Genomic DNA, 23,689 nt, shown 5'->3' with positions numbered 1-23,689 from the left:
AGTTAAGTAGCGTACCGGTTAAGTAGAGTTAGTAGTCAAATAACGATCATCTTTAGAGAATAGTAGTAGTGTAGAAAGGTGGGTCGTTACAGTTGGTATCAGAGCAGTTCCCATTCTCCAGCATCACACATCAGCACCATCCTTGCCGTCTTCAAGTAAGAAAGTATTTAATTTTCTTTTATGCTTTCTTTATTATTTGCAGTATAGAGTACCTGCTTATATGTGCTTAGGGAAGAAGACAATTCATGTTTTAATTTTCTATGTTTTGATACATATGCTTAGAAAGAATATAGATAATTTTAGTTTTGTTTCTCTTATATTCATATATACATAAGTATGTTTAGAAAGGATAGAGAAGTTAAGAGACTAAGGAACAAAAGAGTATCATTAGTAGAAGTCATTTAGAACCAGAAGCATGAGGAAGTTACTAAGGAGCATGAGGACAGTATGAGATAGAAATGTCCAGAATTATTCTAAGTTCGAGGACGAACTTTTTATAAGGGAGGGAGAATTGTAACACCCCAAATTTCATTATTTAGAGTTCTAAAAGACCTTATTAAAATCTAGAAATGTTTTATAAAAATTCTAGAGATTTTTAGAAATTTTTAGAGTATTTTTATGGAATTTTTGGAGTTCGTTTGGTATTTTTACCAAGAGGAAGAAGTTTAAAAAAAAATAATAAAAAAACATATATGTTAAAGCCGGGTTTTGAACCCAAGACCCCGGACCCGAACCAGGTTCTAATCGGATGCAGCCAACCAGCTGAGTTACACGATTTTTGTTAACCTTATATGGAGCGAAATATATATAAGCAGTATTTAGGAATGTTTAAATAAATTGAAAATAAAAGTGCGCGGATGAGGAATCGAAGCTGCGACCTGGGATTTGGTTAAAACTGGGTTAACCAAGTGTGCTAGCAGTCATTTGTTATTATAGAAGGAGAAAAATTCTATTTAAGCAGTAGTTAGGAAACAGAGAATAATAGGAAATAAAATGGTTGCAGCTGGGATTCGAACACGCGAGTCGCGCCCGAAGCAGAATGCAGCCAACCAATAGACCAGCCGCGGGTTTGTTAATAAAACCCGAATCAAGTTGTATTTAAGCAATAGTTAGTTAACAGAATATTAAAGTTATAAGAAGAGAACTTAGGTTTTCCCCGGTGACAAAATCTTCTCCTCTCCTCCTCTCGTGACGGCGCTTCTCCTCTCGGGCGAAAACAGAGACGAAGCTAGGGCTTCGTCTCCAGCGGCCGGCGAGCACCCTTCTCCGTGAGTTCTTCATACCTTTGTGATCCTCTCGTCGAGGAGAGCAAGAAGATACCAAGAGATCGTCGACGAAGCATATATCCGAAGCCCTAGAAGCCTCCTTCTTCTCGGTTGTAAGTCCAAGAACAGCGAGGTGAGTTGCTTCTCACCTGCAGTAGGAGTTGTTCCGAGCTTCGATTTGTTTTCATGGCTTTCGGATTTTCGTTCCTTTGAATTTCGAAGCATGTTGTAGCAGAATTCAGAATTTATGCTTATATTTTTCCTTTCGTTTTCTTTTGCTGCTGTACAAACCCGAATTGCCTTTTTATTTCAAGCAGATAGTTGGATTTCTCATTTATCTTCTAGCTTCTTAGTGTTGTGGTAGGCGTGAGCAACAATTGAAACAGTGCAAATTCTCTTAAAGCTTCTAGTATTCTTTCGTGTCTACAATAGGCAGGGGATGGTTTGTATGTTTTGCATGGGAAAAGACAGCCAAAGGAGTTAGAGGTGATCGGTAAATCCCTAATATGAGGAATGATATGCTTATGTTGAAGTTGAGATGTGATTCAAAACAGCACAAGTATGGTTGGAAATTGTGAATGAACTGTCAAGCTACTGTTAATGAGATTAGTTTGATGATTATTTTAGTGTTGGATTTTATTACAGTAGAAGATTTCATTTAATATCAAGCTGCAATGTTATGTTAGCTTCGGGTAATGGAGTTTTAGTTCCTTAGAATGGTATTTCTTCCGGTATCAATTGCCATGCTATATTAGCTTGCATCTGTTTATGAATTGCTGTTCATATTAGAAGGAATTCCATAAATATTATCAGCCACGTCCTGTTAATCTTTACCTTAGTATTGAAGTGTTAGAAGTTTAAGAGTAATTCCAAGCTTTACATAGGTATGAAAATCCCAGCAGGTTTAGCTTGAGATGGTTTTGGAAAGTTGAAAACTGCCAAGGAAATGGAGTTGTCTACTTTTTTGTTGATGACCGTTATGTGAATTGATTCCTTATCCTGTAAGCATACGGTTTTGTATTACAAGTTCTAGATGCTAATCATGCACCGAATCCTTTGAATTGAGACTAAAGATGATTTGAATTGAGGTTCTGCCATTATAAAATTAGTAGACTGAATTTCATATCACATTCGGTTTTATGTATTAGGTTTCAGATTTAGTTTGGGTGCATGTGTTATGAACAATTAGTCTAAATCTTTAGGTTCCTAAAGTATGAAATAGTTTCAGTTTTTAGGTTGTTTGTGACCTTAACTAGCTTTAGTTTTGTGTTAAATTACTAAGTGTGAACAACCTTTGGAGCTACTATACACTTTAGCTCACTGTTTAATTGTCGAGGCAATCTTAGAGCTTATAGAGCAGAATTCTGTTAAGCTTATAGTATGCAGAATTTAGTAGTATAGTGCAGAATTTTAGTATAGTTAGATCTCTTTGTATGCTTAAGTTGTTTTACTTTTACAGCATGCTTAAGTTGTTCTAGTTTCCTATTTGCTATTGGAATAACATGAGCAGTTCTATTTTTATAGCATGCAGATTTTTATAAGTAAAGTATGCAGATTTTTAATAAGCAGATTTTCATAAGTATTGCATGCAGATTTTAGATAAGCTTAGTAGGCAGATTTTGATAAACTTAGTATGCAGATTTTTATTAAGCTTTACATGCAGATTTATGTTAAGCTTTGTATACAGATTTTCAGTACGTAGAGTGTGTTCTAGTGCACCCCAAGTGCTTGATAAAATGCTTAGCTCAATATAATGCTACAGTAGGCATTTTAATAGCTCAGTAAATGCAGTAGAAGCATTTAAAATAACTTATTTAGTCTTGCTTCAGCTTATATGGGACTACGATCCAATGGGTGAGCTCCCACAGTCGCCTCTAGGTTCAGATAACCTAGTTCTAGGTTCAGATAACCTAGTAAAAGCAAGATAAGAAAATTAGCTATGAAATCAGTATTTTATTGCACTGTGCAGGATTAGATATCCATTGGGTTGGGCTCCTACGCCTAGGTTTAGATAACCTAGTAAACCCTACTAGACTCCGAATTGCAATCCGGGTTTAGTTAGGGATGCGCACACAGCAGGGCCCATCAGCAGCATGATTATTATTTTAATCTATTATGTAAATAGTTTTCAAAACTTTACAAATTAGTTATGTGAATACAAGTTAGACTCAGTTTAGCATTAATTAGTTTAGCTTAGGTATCAATTCAGTTTCTTATTGATACACATGATAGTTCTATGATTGGCTTTACATGTTAGTTTATCAGTTAGTTTCTTCGCTATTTATGAGCATGATTAGCTATACATGTTTAGTATTTCAGTTAGTATGATTCCTTTACTGCTATTTATGAGCATGATTAGCTATACCCGTTTAGTATTTCAGTTAGTATGATTCCTTTACTGCTATTTATGAGCATGATTGGCTATACATGTTAGCTTTTCAGTTAGTTGATTTCTTTGCTATTTATGAGCATGAGTAGCTCTACATATTAGCATTCAGTTTTAGCATGTTTTTATTTATATACATGCATATCGAGTTTTGTGAGTAGGATAGCGCTCACTAAGCTTTTAGCTTATAGATACTATTTTCCTCCTACTGCAGATAAAGGAAAAGCTAAAGTATAAGGAAGAAGGCGACAAGGAGATGCTGTGACAGTGTGTGTGATGCCAGGACTATGGAGAGATCCAGAATTAGCTGGCAAAATTGTCAAGACTTTTCTTTTAGTTCTCTTTTAATGTTATATTGAAATTGAGTTTATTTCCGCATTTGTAGTTTGATACCTCCTATTGTTGGAGTGATATGGTTGTTTGCCATTGCTAGAGTAGTTTCATATTTTTATTGTGCTATTATACTGCGTGGTTGTGAAATTATATGTTCCAGCCGCCTGTGGCTGTGTATATAGTGTTTGTATCCCAGTTTGGGGTCACCGGTTCAAGGGAGACTCTGCCGAAATTTTTCGGTAGGGATTTTTCGAAGTTAAGTAGCGTACCGGTTAAGTAGAGTTAGTAGTCAAGTAACGGTCACCTTTAGAGAATAGTAGTAGTGTAGAAAGGTGGGTCGTTACAGTTGGTATCAGAGCAGTTCCCATTCTCCAGCATCACACATCAGCACCATCCTTGCCGTCTTCAAGTAAGAAAGTATTTAATTTTCTTTTATGCTTTCTTTATTATTTGCAGTATAGAGTACCTGCTTATATGTGCTTAGGGAAGAAGACAATTCATGTTTTAATTTTCTATGTTTTGATACATATGCTTAGAAAGAATATAGATAATTTTAGTTTTGTTTCTCTTATATTCATATATACATAAGTATGTTTAGAAAGGATAGAGAAGTTAAGAGACTAAGGAACAAAAGAGTATCATTAGTAGAAGTCATTTAGAACCAGAAGCATGAGGAAGTTACTAAGGAGCATGAGGAGATAGAAATGTCCAGAATTATTCTAAGTTCGAGGACGAACTTTTTATAAGGGAGGGAGAATTGTAACACCCCAAATTTCATTATTTAGAGTTCTAAAAGACCTTATTAAAATCTAGAAATGTTTTATAAAAATTCTAGAGATTTTTAGAAATTTTTAGAGTATTTTTATGGAATTTTTGGAGTTCGTTTGGTATTTTTACCAAGAGGAAGAAGTTTAAAAAAAAATAATAAAAAAATATATATGTTAAAGCCGGGTTTTGAACCCAAGACCCCGGACCCGAACCAGGTTCTAATCGGATGCAGCCAACCAGCTGAGTTACACGATTTTTGTTAACCTTATATGGAGCGAAATATATATAAGCAGTATTTAGGAATGTTTAAATAAATTGAAAATAAAAGTGCGCGGATGAGGAATCGAAGCTGCGACCTGGGATTTGGTTAAAACTGGGTTAACCAAGTGTGCTAGCAGTCATTTGTTATTATAGAAGGAGAAAAATTCTATTTAAGCAGTAGTTAGGAATAATAAAAATAAAATGGTTGCAGCTGGGATTCGAACACGCGAGTCGCGCTTTAAGCAGAACGCAGCCCACCAATAGACCAGCCGCGGGTTTGTTAATAAAACCCGAATCAAGTTGTATTTAAGCAATAGTTAGTTAACAGAATATTAAAGTTATAAGAAGAGAACTTAGGTTTTCCCCGTGACAAAAGCTTCTCCTCTCCTCCTCTCGTGACGGCGGTTTGTCCTCTCGGGCGAAAACAGAGACGAAGCTAGGGCTTCGTCTCCAGCGGCCGGCGAGCACCCTTCTCCGTGAGTTCTTCATACCTTTGTGATCCTCTCGTCGAGGAGAGCAAGAAGATACCAAGAGATCGTCGAGGAAGCATATATCCGAAGCCCTAGAAGCCTCCTTCTTCTCGGTTGTAAGTCCAAGAACAGCGAGGTGAGTTGCTTCTCACCTGCAGTAGGAGTTGTTCCGAGCTTCGATTTGTTTTCATGGCTTTCGGATTTTCGTCCTTTGAATTTCGAAGCATGTTGTAGCAGAATTCAGAATTTATGCTTATATTTTTCCTTTCGTTTTCTTTTGCTGCTGTACAAACCCGAATTGCCTTTTTATTTCAAGCAGATAGTTGGATTTCTCATTTATCTTCTAGCTTCTTAGTGTTGTGGTAGGCGTGAGCAACAATTGAAACAGTGCAAATTCTCTTAAAGCTTCTAGTATTCTTTCGTGTCTACAATAGGCAGGGGATGGTTTGTATGTTTTGCATGGGAAAAGACAGCCAAAGGAGTTAGAGGTGATCGGTAAATCCCTAATATGAGGAATGATATGCTTATGTTGAAGTTGAGATGTGATTCAAAACAGCACAAGTATGGTTGGAAATTGTGAATGAACTGTCAAGCTACTGTTAATGAGATTAGTTTGATGATTATTTTAGTGTTGGATTTTATTACAGTAGAAGATTTCATTTAATATCAAGCTGCAATGTTATGTTAGCTTCGGGTAATGGAGTTTTAGTTCCTTAGAATGGTATTTCTTCCGGTATCAATTGCCATGCTATATTAGCTTGCATCTGTTTATGAATTGCTGTTCATATTAGAAGGAATTCCATAAATATTATCAGCCACGTCCTGTTAATCTTTACCTTAGTATTGAAGTGTTAGAAGTTTAAGAGTAATTCCAAGCTTTACATAGGTATGAAAATCCCAGCAGGTTTAGCTTGAGATGGTTTTGGAAAGTTGAAAACTGCCAAGGAAATGGAGTTGTCTACTTTTTTGTTGATGACCGTTATGTGAATTGATTCCTTATCCTGTAAGCATACGGTTTTGTATTACAAGTTCTAGATGCTAATCATGCACCGAATCCTTTGAATTGAGACTAAAGATGATTTGAATTGAGGTTCTGCCATTATAAAATTAGTAGACTGAATTTCATATCAGATTCGGTTTTATGTATTAGGTTTCAGATTTAGTTTGGGTGCATGTGTTATGAACAATTAGTCTAAATCTTTAGGTTCCTAAAGTATGAAATAGTTTCAGTTTTTAGGTTGTTTGTGACCTTAACTAGCTTTAGTTTTGTGTTAAATTACTAAGTGTGAACAACCTTTGGAGCTACTATACACTTTAGCTCACTGTTTAATTGTCGAGGCAATCTTAGAGCTTATAGAGCAGAATTCTGTTAAGCTTATAGTATGCAGAATTTAGTAGTATAGTGCAGAATTTTAGTATAGTTAGATCTCTTTGTATGCTTAAGTTGTTTTACTTTCACAGCATGCTTAAGTTGTTCTAGTTTCCTATTTGCTATTGGAATAACATGAGCAGTTCTATTTTTATAGCATGCAGATTTTTATAAGTAAAGTATGCAGATTTTTAATAAGCAGATTTTCATAAGTATTGCATGCAGATTTTAGATAAGCTTAGTAGGCAGATTTTGATAAACTTAGTATGCAGATTTTTATTAAGCTTTACATGCAGATTTATGTTAAGCTTTGTATACAGATTTTCAGTACGTAGAGTGTGTTCTAGTGCACCCCAAGTGCTTGATAAAATGCTTAGCTCAATATAATGCTACAGTAGGCATTTTAATAGCTCAGTAAATGCAGTAGAAGCATTTAAAATAACTTATTTAGTCTTGCTTCAGCTTATATGGGACTACGATCCAATGGGTGAGCTCCCACAGTCGCCTCTAGGTTCAGATAACCTAGTTCTAGGTTCAGATAACCTAGTAAAAGCAAGATAAGAAAATTAGCTATGAAATCAGTATTTTATTTTCAGCAGTGGCACTGTACTGGATTAGATATCCATTGGGTTGGGCTCCCACAGTCGCCCCTAGGTTTAGACTCGGAACTTGCAATCCCGGGTTTAGTTAGGGATGCGCGCACAGCAAGTACAGTTGCCGGGCCCATCAGCAGCATGATTATTATTTTAATCTATTATGTAAATAGTTTTCAAAACTTTACAAATTAGTTATGTGAATACAAGTTAGACTCAGTTTAGCATTAATTAGTTTAGCTTAGGTATCAATTCAGTTTCTTATTGATACACATGATAGTTCTATGATTGGCTTTACATGTTAGTTTATCAGTTAGTTTCTTCGCTATTTATGAGCATGATTAGCTATACATGTTTAGTATTTCAGTTAGTATGATTCCTTTACTGCTATTTATGAGCATGATTAGCTATACCCGTTTAGTATTTCAGTTAGTATGATTCCTTTACTGCTATTTATGAGCATGATTGGCTATACATGTTAGCTTTTCAGTTAGTTGATTTCTTTGCTATTTATGAGCATGAGTAGCTCTACATGTTAGCATTCAGTTTTAGCATGTTTTTATTTATATACATGCATATCGAGTTTTTGTGAGTAGGATAGCGCTCACTAAGCTTTTAGCTTATAGATACTATTTTCCTCCTACTGCAGATAAAGGAAAAGGAAAAGTATAAGAAGGAAGGCGACAAGGAGATGCTGTGACAGTGTGTGTGATGCCAGGACTATGGAGAGATCCAGAATTAGCTGGCAAAATTGTCAAGACTTTTCTTTTAGTTCTCTTTTAATGTTATATTGAAATTGAGTTTATTTCCGCATTTGTAGTTTGATACCTCCTATTGTTGGAGTGATATGGTTGTTTGCCATTGCTAGAGTAGTTTCATATTTTTATTGTGCTATTATACTGCGTGGTTGTGAAATTATATGTTCCAGCCGCCTGTGGCTGTGTATATAGTGTTTGTATCCCAGTTTGGGGTCACCGGTACAGGGGAGACTCTGCCGAAATTTTTCGGTAGGGATTTTTCGAAGTTAAGTAGCGTATCGGTTAAGTAGAGTTAGTAGTCAAGTAACGGTCACCTTTAGAGAATAGTAGTAGTGTAGAAAGGTGGGTCGTTACAGATCAAAATGTTGTCTAGTTAAAAAAATTATATCACATAAACATACATTTTTTTTTAACACGGTGATATCCTTTATGAACATAACATGTGCATTAGAAGTCTAGTTAAGGAACCCAGATTAGTGTGGCTTGAAAATCTTGTCTCATGAGATTATGGGAAAAATTAAAGGTGATCCTAAACCTCTGTCACGCCGTCCAGGGAAGCAGGATTTGTAGACACTCTAATGTAGATGGGAAATAAAAGTCCCAGTACATAAACTAGATTATAGACTGCACCTAAACGTTCGAGTGCTTCAGTAAGTTCCCATAATAGACCAAGGGAACGAGCTCAATAACTAAGAAAGGGTACGACAGATTGTCAGACATATAAATGAAAAAGCTATGGATAAGCTTTTCATCCAATCTCGGATCCAGAAAACATAAAATTACTGAGATAACCTTTTCCATGGATTCTTGACTAAACCCAAACAGCAGTTAAAACTCATCAACACAACTATTCAGAATTAGATATATGATCCTACACTATGTGAACAGAAATTTGCAAGCGTCCTATTAGAAGTAAATATATCAGCATATGCTATACATACAGCTTTAGTCAGATTATAAATGTTGTCTAGTTAAAAAATTTATATCCCATAAACATACATTTTTTTAACACGGTGATATCCTTGAAATGAATATAAATGTGCATTAGAAGTCTAGTCAAGGAACCCAGATTAGTGTGGCTTGAAAATCTTGTCTCATGAGATTATGGGAAAAATTATAGGTGATCCTAAACCTCTGTCACGCCATCCAGGGAAGCAGGATTTGTAGACACTCTAATGTAGATGGGACATAAAAGTCCCAGTACAAAAACTACATTATAGACTGCACCTAAACGTTTAAGTGCTTCAGTAAGTTCCCATAATAGACCAAGGGAACGAGCTCAATAACTATGAAAGGGTATGACAGATTGTCAGGCATATAGATGAAAAAGCTATGGATAAGCTGAATCTATAACAAGCAATTTGTATCTGTTTGCAGAGTATTGGAAGAAATCCTTTTCTTTCAAGATCTAGGTAGAATTAAAATGAACAGAACAAATTATTCCTAAGTAGCAAAACCAAGCATATAGATAACTTATTTCTTTTTTTGCAAATAGTTGTACAATCATTCATGGAGAGAATAACACAAGAAAAGACAAGCATCTATCCTGAGGATGGAATGGAAAAGGTTCTAGGCAAACCCAAAAAGTAGGTAGGTTTCAAGGCTTAAAGTTTAAGTTTTACAATGAATAAGTACTATGTTAGCAAATATACAGTTTAAGACGATCAAGCAACTGTTGATCCAGCACTCCTAGACCTAGATCTACAATCCGTCCCAACTACATAACTCAAATTAATAAAGTTTGCCAACAATTCAAAGAATCAAACTGATGTGGTAAGTAAAATCATACTTATGGAAATAAATACAGAATTATGGAAACTACATGTTATACGGTAATTAGTCCTGACCTCAATACCAAGAACATTGTGGCTGTCATACATATGGGACAAACCACACACTATTTCTTGAATCACAGTGTTAAGTCCTGGGCAGAGACCTCCACATGTTAATGCATGCAAGCACATCATCCGACTCAAAGTAAACCTGAATAAAACTCCAACATTACCTGTAATTTAGAAATGGTCATATCAATATAAGTGTATTCAGGGAACATGTAATGCACAACATACCCGTTGGCGTGGCCCGGCACGTCGGAAGTGGATTCCTCTAGGGCTCTCTTTTTGAACGACAGCCTAGAGACTCAAGTTAAGCTATTATATTGCATATAAATAAATCAAAGAGATTTGGGACAATGACAATGTCTTTCCCGTTAGATGTTTAAAATATATTTTAGAGTAAGTCTAAAACACTCGGGCAACAATCAAACTTCTTACCTTCTTGGGAACAGTATCGTCATGATCAACAAGGTACTGCCTGTGAAGGAAGTATTTTAGAATTAATTTATTGTGCAGTGTGTCACATGACAAATCATTATCTGCCAATAACACAACTAATATATTCGAAGTTGGATGAAAGAACATACTTGACAACTGAGTAAGCTGGGTTGTCTTGTAGTGGATTGGAGTATGTCTACATCAAAAGAATGACCACAGCATTTCAAATTCAATTCGACGAGGGAAAATTCACAAACAATGAATGTCTAATTGGTCTTTTGTTTGATCAGTATAAATGTTGGCAGATGTAGAATAAGAAGAATTGAATGACAAACACCATATTTGGTGTAGTTTTCATACTAAAATGGTGCAATTTCAGCACCAAATACTATTTCAGCTCCAACCCATTCACATCATATCACACTCCAAAAAAAATATTTATTAGAATATTTTATTTTTTCTTATTCATAATTTAATTATCAAAATACATTTTAATTTATTAACATTTTTATATGATAATTATTATATTTAAAATTAATACTTTGATAGTTTTTTTTTTAAGTTCTGCATCCAATTAATATATATATAAAATTATGATTTTTTAAATTTTTATTACATAATTATTTTGGCATAAATGTATTTTAAAAATATTATAAAATCACACACAATTAGGATGAATATTTACTATTTTCTATTTAAAACAAATGGTGAAATTTAATTGAAAATATAATATTATAAGATTTTAACTTTCAGAATTATTATATTGTTAAATTAATGCATTTTGAAGGACAATTTGAGCTTCTTTGTCTTTGATTTGTCTGTGTTGAGCTAGAAGCTCTTCAAATCGAGTACTACCATTTACTGCTGGCTCAACATCTGGAGTTGGCACCTCGAAGTGTTCCACGATTGATGCATTTAAATCACATTCATCTTTAATTATCATATTATGCATAATAAAATGTGATGTCATTATATTAAGTAAAATATTTTTCCACCAAAAATGTGAAGGTCCTGCAATAATTGCGAACTGTGAATGGAGCACATCAAATGCTCGCTCAACATCCTTTCTACACGCTTCTTACTTCATTGCAAATAGTTTATTCTTTCGACCTCGTGGATTATGAATCCTTTGAACAAGTGTTGCCCATTTTGGGTATATACTATTAGCTAAATAGAAACTCATATTATATTCTTTTCCTTGAATGACATAACGAGCAGGGATAGTAATACCTTCAGCAAGATTAGCAAAAAGATGAGAAGACTCAAGTACATTAATATCATTGTTCGATCTGGCCAATCCAAAATATACATGCCAGATCTACAAATCATAATCAGCTACAGCTTCTAGAATAATTATTGACTTTCCACTACGACCAGAATATTATCCTGCCCATTCTGTTAGACAATTTTTACACCTCCAGTGCATATAATTTAGGCTAGATAACATACCTAAAAAACCTCATTGCTCACCGATCTGGAGTAGTCTAGGAACATTGTGAGTATTTGGAGATTGTAGGTATTGCCTATACCGTCCTCTTAACTTAATCTTTAATTTTCTCTCCCTTTGATCACATAAAAAAATATATGAAAAATATGAGAAAAGTTAGAAAAACATCGGAAATTTTCATGTAGTGTTAAACAGAATTATCAGTTATATGCTTTTTGCCGAAATTAAATTTCAAAAAGAATAATTTTTAAACAATTAATCCAAAGTTTGACGAAAATAATTTGAAAATTATTTTAAAGTGTCAAAAAAAAAAATCTTGAAATTTTTTTGTTAATAATAATCATAATCATTTGAAAACATGATAAAATTTTCAAGCATAGAACATCTTTATTTTAATTGTACTAAATATTTTCAAAGAGATAGAGTTATTTTCAAAACTAAAATTTTAAAAATAGTTTACGAGTCCTAAAAATTTGGCAAAATTTTATAATCATTAAAAATATAACGGTATTTAGCCGAAAAATCAGGTTTTTCAAAATTATTCTCCGAAAAAAATTAAAATTTAAAATTACTTTTTTCAAGCAAAAATTCATAAAAATAAGATAATTGCTAAAAAATCTCAAATTTTTTTATTTTAATAGAAAACCTAATTCATTATCACAGAAAAATTATATTTTTGAAAAATCAATTCTCAAATCATTTTTAATTATTAAAATTCATTTTTCAAAAGAAAAATTTTAAAAAAATAATACAACAGTCAGCAAATGTCGACAATGTTTTTGTGAGATAATAATGTCATTATTTTTTAAAAAAATCAACTCAAAAAAATAAATAGAAGACATACAAATTGATAAATTTTGTAAATATGTTAATATTAAAACAAATTAATTTTCAGCATGCATATACAAGCATGATTTGGGAACACAATATAAGTTGGATTTATCAAGTATTTTCTGGGAATATATTTTCTAGCAATTTTTGTAATTTAGCCCCTGTGGTTCCGTAAATACCAATTAAGCCCTCTATTATATTTAACATGAGAAATATTCAAATTTGAACATGCAGATTTTTGTAATAGTTCTATTTACTTTTTAACTTTGCATTTTCATCATTCAGTTTATCAAATTCTTCGTTTAAGCATGCATAATTATCTTTTGCATTTATATACTTTGTCATATTTTTACATTAACTTATAAATAGCATCTGAATTGCATTATCAAGCTATTCGGGAGGTAAGAGTCGCGCCTCACTTACCGTGTCAGACTCATCGTTCGAAGCCCCCCTTTATCGATGCTCTCGATGCTCATCTCAGACGAGGTTTCAGCATTTTCTTTATCTTGGTGACTTGTCATTCGCGTAAGTCCAACGCATTGCTTCGTTAGCTTCGTAAAAGCTTCTTAGCATGCGACTTATGAAGTTTATTAGACTTAAAGAACTGACAATTTTCTTATAATGTACGCTTTTTCATTTTCATCGAGTGATGTGTCGGAATCCGGTTCATCCTTCTTGGCTTTCAGTGTTATATTCTGACTTGCCTCCCTTTCTTTTCTTAGGGTTGCACATCTTGACTCGTGTAATTCAATAGTAGAAAATAAATTCACTAAATTACTTACCTCAGCATCCTTAAAGATGTAATAGGAGTCCACTATAGACGTCCATTCAGATGTTCTCGAGAAAGCATTTTAAGCATACTTTTGCGAATCCCGATTCGTTACCGTTTCTTCGAGATTCGTGAGTCCGGTGATCAGCTCCTCGATCTTCGCGTGTAGTTGAACTACCGTTTCTCCCTTTTCCATCCAGAGGTTCATCAGCTGATTTATGAGCAAGTCCCATCTCACTAGGTTAGCCTTCAAGGTCCCTTTGTAAAGCTTTAGTAACTTCTCCCAGATTTCTTTGGCGAAGTCGTATGCATCGATCCAATCGACTTCTTACTGTGGTAGTATGGTTAGCAGATGGAATTCTGCTTTTCTATTGGCCATGAAGACGACCTGCTCCTTTTTGCTCCAGAGATGTTCTTTTTCGTCACCGTGTTGATGTTCTTTGTCGTCGCCATGTTAATCTCTGGGTGCTACAAAACCATGTTTGATAGTTAATAAAATTTCAAAATCAATCTTAAAAAATACCACTATTCTCTTTTTCCATATAGCAAAATCTCCCTCGAACTTTAGCGGGTGAATGCTTGCTCCGACCATCTCCATGTTGCTTCAGTTGACAGTTAGTCCTTCTAAAGCGAACTTGGCTCTGATACCATTTTTTTTGTCCTATGTAGGCGGTGAATAACATGCAAACTAGATTTAAAAATTTCTCTTGCTATTGAACTTTAGCAATGACACACTTAATTAGTTAAAGAAAAAAACATTAACTAAAAAAGAAGAGGCAAAGATTTACTTGGTTTGCAACCGGAGAAGTTATTAATTCAAGATAGTGGAAGTTCACTAAATTTCTCCTTCGATATAGGCGGAGAAGCCTCTTACAAGCGTAGAAAGCACTAACAACTAAACAGAAGATTACAGAATGAAGTACGAGTGTGTTATTTTAAACTTTGAGAACTAAAGCTCTGTTTATAGCCCACTTGTCGAACTAGTTGTTTCCTGACATAGCAGCCCTCGAGCGGTTGGACCCGGTCTGAGCGCCTGGATGTGGTCGCCTTAATCCACTCTGCAATCACTCTTCGTCAATGACTTATCAATGTCAAGCTGTCAAACGGATCAACCCATGGCAGGGCGAGGCAGCTCGTGGTGGGCCAGCCATTTGGTGGGGCGAGGAGGGCTGACCGATCATCTTCGCGAGTTGAGAAATCCCCAACCCAATCCAAGACAGGTTGCAAGTTAGGCGGGCCAACCCACGGGTACATAAAAAATTTAAAAAAAAATAAAAAAAGTTTCATATTTTCAACGTTTTACTTCAGAAAGGTTTCATGAAATAAATGTATCAAGAAATAGGTATTTTAAATGTAAATGGACACAAACAAGTACTCATGTTCGTTGAAAAGTACTATTTTTATTTCAAAATTATAATAAAGAAAGATAATAAATTGACATAAAATTTGGTTTACATGTGTTTCTCAACTCGCGGACCAACCCAAGCCTATCGCGGGCCAGCCCGTATAGTCGCGAGTCAGCCCGTATGGTCGCGGGCCTGGGTCGGTCGTCCCACAGCGGGCGTGGGTTGATAAAATTTCAAACCAACCCGCTTAAATTGTTTGGCAGGGCGGGCTAACCCAACGGGCTCAACCCAACTTGAAGACTCTGTTGAAATCCCAAGGTGGTTTTGATGTGATCAACCAAGTTAGGTTAGGTCCTGTTGTGTTTAATATTGTGTCTAAGTGTGCAGGAGCTTAGGAGCATAGGGAGTTGAGCAAAAGACGCAGCTAGCGAGAATGACAGTAGGAGAGAGAGCCAACGGGCTCAGTGCGTCCGAAGGATGAGGTGCTGCAGAAAAGTAGACGGGCGGACGAGAAGGAGGCGCGCAGCGTTTCCAAGGGGCGAGAAGCTGGAGCGAAAGTTTGCTCGAGAAGGCCGGAAGTTAGGTTCAAGTGAGCCCTATTCCGGATGGTCGAAATCACCCAAGCAAGCGGAGCCGAAGCGGAAAACCCGGACCAAGGCGAGCAGAACCGGAGCAGAAGATCCGGATGGAAAAAGTCACTTTTCCCAATCCAAGCACCCGGAACCTAAAAAATATCCACTTCGACGTGGATTGTGACCGTTGCGTCAGGGATAGATTTTTATCCCTCTCTAGGCGCTCCGACCAAAGCTATAAATATAGCCTTAGTCCCAGAAGCTAAAACAAAAAGAATTACAAAGCAACACTTGTACACACTTTCCTTTTTGTTTAGCTTCTTCATTTCTGTGTGTTCATTGCTGTAAAGAGGCTTCTCCGCCTGAAGGAGAAAGTAGTGCACTTTATTTTCTTGGATAAACAACCTCCCCGGTTGTAACCAAGTAAAAATTTTCTGAGCCTCTGTCTGTTTGATTTCTTTATTATTTAATGCAAGTGTTCGTTATTTAAGTTAACTCCGCCCATAACGACCGGTCATGGCTGGTCCCAAGCCCGGATAAAGGAGGAGAGTTGCGTTAGGTTGTTAGTAGCGTCAAACTATGACAAATATTAATGAATGAATCTATTAAACTATTGTGCTAATGCTAGGTTGTTCCCCGGAATGAACGCGTTGCAGGGTTCGAATGTAACGTCTCGGCAAGAACCGCTACATCTCCAGAACTCGGATGTAGTGCTAAATATGCAAGAGTTCGCGTTACAGGGTCCGATTGTAACGTCTCAGCAATGACCGCTACATCTCCATAAAGACTTGGGTGTAGTGTTAAATAGGCAAGAGTTCTCACACCATCGATTGAATAAGAACAAATATGATAGGAAAACTAATAATCTAAGATTTGGAACATGAAATATAGGAACTCTCACCGGTAAATCAATAGAGGTAGTAGATATGATGATTAGAAGAAGAATTAGTATTTTGTGCGTACAAGAGACAAAACGGATAGGCGAGAAGGCAAAGATGATAGAGAACTCGGGTTTTAAGTTATGGTACACTAGAAAGAGTAAAGCAAGAAATGGAGTGGGTATTATTATAGATAGTTTGTTAAAAGATGAAGAAGTTGTAGGAGTAGTTAGAAAAGGAGATAGAATTATAGCCCTTAGGATAATAGCGGCGAAAGAAACTATGAACATAATTACCGTATATGCACCACAGGTAAGATTAGATGAAACTACCAAATCAAGGTTTTTGGAAGGACTTAGATGAAATATTACAAAATATTCCACCAAATGAAATGATTTTAATAGGAGATGATCTAAATGGGCATGTCAGAGTGAAAAATGAGGAGTATGAGAGAATACATGAGAGTTATGGATTTGGAACGAGGAATGAGGAAGGGAAAACTATATTAGATTTTGCGATAGCATATGACCTTATATTAGCTAATACGTTTTTTAAGAAAAGAGAAAAACACTTAGTCACATTCAAAAGTGGGAATAATAAATCACAAATTGACTTTCTTATGGTTAGGAAGAAAGATAGAAAGATTTATAAAGATTGCAAAGTCATCCCTAGAGAATGCTTAACTACCCAACATAAGTTAGTCGTGTTGGATATATGCCTCAAGCATAGTATCAATAGAAAGAAACTATATATGATTCCTAGAATTAAATGGTGGAAGTTGAAGGATGGGAAACAAAATATATTTAAGGAGAAGGTAGAAGTACAAGCATTAGGTGAAATATACGATGACTCTAATACAACATGAAATAAGATGATATCAAAGTTGAAAATAATAGCTGAGAATGTACTCGGCGAGTCAAAGGGACATGCACCACTAAGTAAAGAATCTTGGTGGTGGAATGAGAAAGTACAAGAGAAAGTGAAGGAAAAAACGAATAGCTTATAAGGAATTATATATTTGTAAGAATGAGACAAACTTAAAAAAATATACAATAGCCAAGAAAGAAGCTAAGAAAGTAGCGAGTGAAGCGAAAAATGAAACTTTTGAATGATTATATCAAAAATTGGATACAAAAGAAGGGGAAAGAGACATTTATAAAATAGCTAAAGCGAGAGAAAAGAAAACAAAAGATCTTAGCCAAATAAAATGTATTAAAGATGAATGTAATAAGGTATTAGTAAATGATGGAGAAATAAAAGAGCGGTGGAAGAGGTATTTCATCAACTTTTTAATGAAGATTTAGGTGACCAACTTAACTTAGGTAATTTAAGTATGTCAAATGAGCATAGAAATTTTAACTTTTATCGTATAATTCAAACTTTAGAAGTAAAACAAACTTTAAATGAGATGCATAATGGAAAAGCCGTTGGACCAGATGATATTCCGATAGAGGTATGAAAGTGCCTAGGGAAACAAGGTATTGAATGACTTATAAAATTATTTAACATGATATTGAAAATAAAAAAATGCCTGATCAATGAAGAATAAGTACTCTAGTTCCCTTATATAAGAACAAGGGAGACCTACAAAATTGTACAAACTATAGGGGTATTAAAATAATGAGTCATACTATGAAACTTTGAGAAAAAATAATAGAAAAAAAGATGAAGGAAGGAGACCACAGTGATAGAAAATTAATTTGGGTTCATGTCTGGTAGGTCGACAATAGAAGCTATACATCTTCTTAGACAATTATTTGTTATTTAAGTTAGTTGTCCGAGAAAGGTTCGTTTGTTTTGTTTTTTGTGCAGGGGCTATTCAAACCTTCCTTCTAGTCGGCCGCCAATAGTCCTACAAGTGGTATCAGAGCCAGGACGCTTCAGGAGGACTAACCACCGAACGAAGCACACGAGATGGCCGGACCAAGTATCAACCCACCGAAATTCGAGGGGGAGTTCGCTAGCTAGAAAAAGAAGATGGAGGTATTCTTTAAAACCGATTTTTAATTATTTTTAATAATAAAATTCGATTTTGTAACACCCGAAGGTAAGGAAGAATACCAGTGGACGAAGAAGGAGCAAGTCGATTTCGTGGCAAACCACAAAGCATAATTCCACCTGCTAAGCGTTCTATAGCCACAAGAGGTCAACCGGATCGGAGCCTACGAGTCTGCGAAGGAACTCTGGGAAAAATTCCTGGAACTACACGAAAGAACCTCGGAGGTGAAATTGGAACAAGGCGAAACCGTCGCACACCTTCAATCGAAGATCAAGGAACTCATTACTGGACTCACGAATCTCGGAGAAAAGACAAATAACCGGGATTAGCTAAGGTACGCACTCAACGCATTCCCTAGAAATACTAAATAAGCATCATTAGTAGATACTTATTATATATCTAAGGATTTAGATTCAACTACTTTAGAAGAATTATTTTTAACTTTTGAAGTGCATGAATCGAGATGTGCAGGTACGAAGGAGTTGAAGCACAATATTGCCTTTAAGGCAACGAGGGACGAACATGAGTCAGAATCCTCTCTCGACAACGATGAAACGGTAATGATGGTAAGGCGTTTTAAAAAGTTACTTAAATCAAGAAAAACTAACCATCCGCAGGGTAGAAAGAAAAGGCAAATCAGATGCTACCACTACAACGAAAAAGGGCACGTTAAAGACAACTACTCTAAGTTAAGGAACAAGGACAAAGGAAAGAAGTCTATCCAAACGAACAAGTACAAGACTCTAAAGGCGACGTGGAACAAAACGTCATCCGAATCGGAAGTTGAGGCATTCTCCGGACTTGCATTAATGGCAAGTCATCAAGAAGATAAACACGAAGCAAGCTCATCCGAAATTAGCATCGAGAGCATCGATGAAAGGGGAGCTACATCGGAAGAAAACAACAGTTCACGGGGAGCTACGGATAACGAGATCGACAAGGTAAGTGAGATACGATCTCTTCCTCCCGATAAGTTATTTAAATTTGTTAAATTATTAACTAAAGATTGTTGTAAATTAGAAAAAGAAATTAAAAAGTACATTAGAAGATTTTGATAAATTAAAGCTAGAAAATGACAATTTGTAAAAAGAAATAAAAAACTTGAAAAATCATACCTACACATATAGTACAAGTATTAGAATATATAATTTGAACTGGTAGTTTAAATATCACAAAGAGCAAATTAAGATAATTTTTCAGAAATACATTCCAAAGAAATTCCTAATTAACCAAGTTGGAAGAAACCTATATTAGGTTCCAAAGACTTGTATTAATTAAAGTTTAATTGGACGTAGAGCTTTCAGAGAGTATATTAAACATTTAATTTCCTTATGAGACTTTGTCTAGAAAACGATTGTTGCTCCAATAACCAAGAAGGCCTAGTGCCTCGCCACAGCCTAGAAGCCAAGTATTGAAATAAAATGTTTAATTGACTAACTGGTAGAGCATTAAATTGAAATTAAATAATGCTTTAAATAGTTACTCAAATATTTTTTTTACTTGAAAATTTCTCAAAAATATTTTTTTAACAAATTTGTTTAACTTAGAATTATTTTTCAAAACTTGTAAAACTTAGAAAAATTTCTCTTTTTCAAATCTATGTGCCTTAAAGTTTTTAATTTTTTTTACAAAGTTATTTTATAAACTTTACTTTACCAAAATTTGTTTTATACGTTACACAAAAATTTTAAAGTTTTATCTCAAACTTAAAATTTTCTTAAAACCTACATTTTTTTACCTTGGAACCCCATTTTTTATATAATCAAAGGGGGAGAAGGAAGAATTAAGTCTAGGGGGAGGTAATTTAAAATTAAATTTCTTACTTTTTGCACTTTATTGCAAAATTTATTTTTGCTTTAACTTTATACTTGTTTACCCTAACTTAACTTAGGTAGTTTTGATATGATCAACCAAGTTAGGTTAGGTCCTATTGTGTTTAACCTTGTGTCTAAGTGTGTAGGAGCTTAAGAGTATAAGGAGTCGAGCAAAAGACGCAGCTAGCGAGAAGGACAGCACGGGAGAGAGCCGACAGGCTCGGTGCGTCTGAGGGACGAGGTGCTACGAAAGAGTAGTCGGGCGGACGAGAAGGAGGCGCACGGCGTTTCCGAGGGACGAGAAGCCAAAGCGGAAGTTTGCTCGAGAAGATCGGAAGTTGGGTTCGGGTGAGCCCTATTTCGGATGGCCGAAATCACCCAAGCAAGCGAAGCCAAAGCAGAAAACCCGGACCGAGGCCAATGGAACCGGAGCAAAAGACACTCATGGAAAAAGTCAACAGGGTTGACTTTTCCCGATTCGGGCGCCCGGACCAAGTCGGGTCGCTCGGAACCCAAAAAATATCCACTTCGACGTGGATTGAGACCGTTGCGTCAGGGATAGATTTTTATCCCTCTTCAGGTACCTAGAACGCTTCCAAGCGCCCCGACCAAGGCTATAAATATAGCCTTGATCCCAGAAGCTAAAACAACAAGAATTACAATGCAACACTTGTACATGCTTTCCTTTTTGTTTAGCTTTTTCATTTCTGTGTGTTCATTGCTGTAAAGAGGCTTCTCTACCCGAAGGAGAAAGTAGTGCGCTTTTATTTCTTTGGATTACCACCTCCCGGTTGTAACCAAGTAAAAACTCTCTGAGCCTCTATCTGTTAGATTTCTTTATTATTTAATGCAAGTGTTCATTATTTAAGTTAGTTGTCTGAGAAAGGTTCGTTTATTTTGTATTTTGTGCAGGGGTTATTCAACCCCACTTCTAGCCGACCGCCAATGGTCCCATAGACTCTACCTGAATCCGGTCCGAGTGCCTAAAGTCTTGCTAAAGTGGACTCCAGCTTGATCCTCGCTACAACGGCTAACTAACCTTGTTAGTACTGCTCTAGGCGTTTGGACCTAGTTTGGGTGCCTGGTGTCCCGGCGCCTAGAGTCTGGGCGCTTGGACATAGTCAACTCAGCATTGACTTGGGTGATCCTCCGGTCATCCAAAGTTAAGCTCACCTGAATCTAACTTCGGCCTTCTCCTTGAGAATTCTTCCTCCCTGGCTTCTCATCTCTCAGAATCATCATGCACGTCCTTCTCATCCACCCATTTGTTCTTCCACAGCACCTCGTCCCTCAGAATCATCATGTCGACTCGCTTCCCTTGTCATTCTTTTCGCTAGTTGCGTCTTCCGCTCGACTTCTTGTGTTCCAAAGTCCCTGCACACTTAGACATAAGGCATCTAACTTAACTCGGTTGATCACATCAAAACCAACCCGGAGTACTTACATTGCCCTTCAAAAACTTCAACATCACAACAAAATCGTTTCACACTTTAAGTGGCAGTCAATTCCCCTATTTTAATGCACTCATCATTGGCATCTGCTTGTACACCATACAATAATATCCGAAATGCAGCTATTATTTTTTGCAAGCATGACAAACCAAGTTTTCCAAGCTCATCTCTTTTATGCATAAAATAGTTATCATGATTACTAACAACATCACAGATACGCATAAATAAATTCCGTCCCATTCGGAATCTTTTTCAAAATATTACATCGTTATACCATGCATTTTTAGTGAAATAATAATTGAATAAATTACGATCAACAGCTTCACGATTACGACTGATCACGTTGTGACCTGGAATTGAGCCTCGATGCAGGCTTTAGTTGTTTTCTTCGTTGAGATAATTCAAGATAATTTGATTATTGGTAGAAATCACTTTAGCGATCAATTGTTGCCTTGAACCAAACCGCCTTGCACCAAACATTTTCGTATAGTTATCATCATCAGAGCTTGAAGATGATAAATTTGATGAACTTTCATTGTTGTTATCCATTTTCTGAGATAATTGAATGAATGAGGTATATGCTGCTTATGGGGTATGTATTTATAATGTGTTATATCTACGCTTTTTTTTATTTTGTACATATAACGTGACCTAACAATGAACACATTTGGATAAAATAACACGAATAACATGACACAACAATAACAACATTGGGGCAAGTTGGGCAGGTGATGTGACCTGCCATTGAATATAATTTTTTGTGTGCAGATGGCATGACCTAACAATGAATACATTTGGACAAAATTACACAAATGACGTGAAACAATAATGACGACATCAGGGCACGTTGGGCAGGTGACGTGACATGATACCGAACACTTTTTTTTTATTTAGATGGCGTGACCTAACAATGAACACATTTCGACAAAATTGCACAGATTACATGAAACAACAATGACAACATCGAGGCAAGTTAGGCAGGTGACATGACCTGACACTGAACACACATTTTTATGTGTGTAGATGACGTGATATAACAATGAATACATTTGAACAAAGTTACACGTGACGTGACACAATAATGGCAAGCTGGGCAAGTGGCATGACCTAGCATTGAACACACATTTTTGTGTGTAGATGACATTACCTAACAATGAACATATTTGGACAAAATTGCACTCACAACAATGACGACATCGGGGTAAGTTGGACAGGTGACGTTGTAAGATCTAGCAATTAAATAATAAGTATTATCGAAGAAATAAACCTTACTAGATTTTCTAGAAATTTTTAGAAATTTTTCGGAATTTAAACGGAGTCTGTATGACCTGTTTAAGAGAATAAAGCTATTCGGCTTACAGAAAGTCTGTTTGTTGGGAGTTGACTGAAGAACAATTTAGGATTTAATTAACTTAAACCTAAGTATAAAATATTGCTAAACGTTGTTTCCTTCTCTTCACCTGAACCCACTGTTGGTCCCCGTGGATGTTTTGATGTAATCAACCAAGTTGGTTAGGTCATGCTTTGTGTTTGATCCCTGTGTCTGAGTGTGCAAGAGCGCAGGAAGTCGAGCGGAAGACACAGCTAGCGAGAAGGACGGCACAGGAAGGGAGCCGACGGGCTCGGTGCGTTCGAAGGACGAGACAGCTGCGGAAGAGTACTCTAGTGGACGAGAAGAACGTGTGCGGCGTTCGAGGGACGAAAAGTCGGACGGAAGCCTGCTCGAGGAGAAGTCCGGAAATAGGGTTCAGGTGAGCCCTATTTCGGTTGGACAGAATCACCCAAAAGAACGAGACTTCGGAAGACGAAGCAAAGAAGCAACCAAGCTGGAAAAGCTGCCAGCCGGCTTGGAGGTGCCTCCATCAGGCTTGGAGGCGCCTCTAGCTTGAGGGCGCCTTCAACCCCTGTTGAAGGCGCCTCGGATCTGGCAGAATTGAACGTTGAGCTTTTGGATAAAGTTTTATCCACCCACTCGATGGAGACGCCTTGGACCCTGTTGGAGGCGCCCTGGACTCTCGAGATCAGATTTCCAGAGGCTATTTAAAGGCCCCTGGAGCTAGGAATTTAATATCGATTATTCATTCAACTCTGTAACAACTTCCTAGC

General features: G+C 36.3%; 1 pseudogene; it reads right to left on the bottom strand.

The window, feature by feature from the left end:
- LOC121979427 overlaps nt 1-23,689 on the bottom strand; it is a 45,209-nt pseudogene that overhangs the window by 10,137 nt on the left and 11,383 nt on the right.

Source organism: Zingiber officinale, chromosome 5A (genome assembly GCF_018446385.1).
Source record: "Zingiber officinale cultivar Zhangliang chromosome 5A, Zo_v1.1, whole genome shotgun sequence".
Classification (NCBI taxonomy): domain Eukaryota; kingdom Viridiplantae; phylum Streptophyta; class Magnoliopsida; order Zingiberales; family Zingiberaceae; genus Zingiber; species Zingiber officinale.
Note: the sequence above shows the minus strand (reverse complement) of the source record. Positions and strands in the feature narration are given on the sequence as shown.